Genomic DNA, 2,067 nt, shown 5'->3' with positions numbered 1-2,067 from the left:
ATTGTGGAAATTTGAGATCATTAGAGATATTTTGATGTTCCACAACTTCCCCCCTAAGTATTATTCTGAAACTTGGGGGTATTCCCAGATGCAAGATGGATAAGTAAACCTGAAGGAACAAGATTACTGTAGTAAAAATTTTGATTTCTGATAACTTATTCACTCAAAAGTTTTTCAACCACAGGCCTTTGTTGACGAAATTCAAATTTAATTTGATAGGATTTGATTTATTTGTATTTATCTGTTCGTTGCATTTGATATTTTAATCCTGTTTCTCCCAAGGGAGAATCAACACCACTACCTATGCTTGTGCCTAGACAACAAGAGTACCCAGTCTACTTTAAAAGAAAAAGTTCTCAATCAACAATGTTTAAAAATGCAGTTTTGAGGCACGCCTCAGTTTGAGGCAAAAAAAAAACGCACCAGGGCATGCACCTTGCTTAGCAAAGGTGAGGCGTACACCTCACTGTAGTGAGGCGCTGAGTTGGGGCTGCTGAGGCAGAAATTGAGAGAGGTGTAAGCCTCAGAGGTGTATTTTCGTATTGGGTTTTTTTATGCCCAAAAATGCCCAAAATCAAATTTAAACACAGCTGATCTAAATAGGCCCAAAAAACTGATAAGAAGTTTGTTCTAGGATAGTAGAATCTAGGATTCTAGTACTAGAAAAAAAAGTTAACTTTATTTTACAAATTTAGATAATTTATGAGATATTTATGTTTGAATTTTAAAAATATATGTAATTTATGAGATATTTATGTTTGAGTTTAATGATGAATTTTATGGTATGTTTGAGTTTAATGACATTTCTTATTATATGTTTGAGTTTTATAAGACACATTCATCTTACTTAATATCTTTAGGTGTTCTAAACATAAATCTATACATATATACTATAATAAAATGAGAAAACTTAAGGACTCATTAAGATGAGTTGAGTGATTCACCAAGCAACCTAATAAACTTTCTTTCCAAATCAAGAAAGTGAAAATTATTGTTGCTTTGTGTCTTTCCTATTCATTACTTTGGCCAAGTCCTGCAAAAAAATTCACTCATAATGAACAGTTGAGATAATTATCCTATGTAACCCCACAACTATATAAAGAAAAATAAATCTTGAATTGAAGAGATAAACCAAGAAATTTTCTAAGAAAATGAAATTTATTAGCTATTGGGATCTCACAATGAGGTTTAGTTTTAGTCAACTTTCTCAAAGTAGTAGAGACAGAAATGCATACACAGCACACACACACATACTTTCATTGTATGGATGAAAATGTATTGAACCAATTCTCTTTTGAATTTATATATCTCTCTTTATTTCTTATGTTTTTACTCTCTTTCCAATATCTATTATCTTTTCTCTCTTTTATTCTTTTTCTATTTTTCTTGCTAATTTCTATTTGCACCAATAACTTTATTCTTAACAAAGTATCTCTGTTTAGTTTAGAATAGTTCCCCCCCTCTTCTCTAGTTGATGCAGAGCACATGAATATATTTGAAAACAAAAAAATATTTTTGTTTTCCTTTACAGGTGTATTATTTGTTCCATTGAACCAAGAGTCGTGATATTGAACAAAAAAAAAAGTACTTATTCTAATTATGATCATAATTACAATTATTTTCAATAATTTTGGGGTTGTACTTCAGAAGAAAGAAATTAGCACATGAAAGTATGGCTTAATAAAAAATTGACTACATTTTAGGTATCCTGTTCCTGAAGCTGTCATTGTCTTATGGACATGCTCTGTCTAATGACATGCCTCTTCCCTAAAACTGTTGTCCCTCAAAAATCTAAAATCCAAGTTTCGAACAAGGTCAAATGAAACTAGGACAATATTTGTTATATCTCTCTATTGAAGTTGTCTGAGATGTCATGACAAACTCTTCTTCCAGTTCCTAAAAGTTTAACCATCCCTAAAATTATGTTAGATCAAACAACCTCAACTTCCTTAGCTCTTACATTATAGGGATAATGTTAGGCAGTCAACTTAGTTAGTCTACGATTTCATCAATTTCTCCCTGTGGTACATTCTCTAACAAGTATTTGGTCTCGAGTTTCTATCAATG

The sequence above is a fragment of the Humulus lupulus genome, chromosome 3 (assembly GCF_963169125.1).
Source record: "Humulus lupulus chromosome 3, drHumLupu1.1, whole genome shotgun sequence".
Taxonomy (NCBI): Eukaryota; Viridiplantae; Streptophyta; class Magnoliopsida; order Rosales; family Cannabaceae; genus Humulus; species Humulus lupulus.
The sequence above is the reverse complement of the archived record's forward strand: the minus strand, read 5'-3'. Positions refer to the sequence as shown.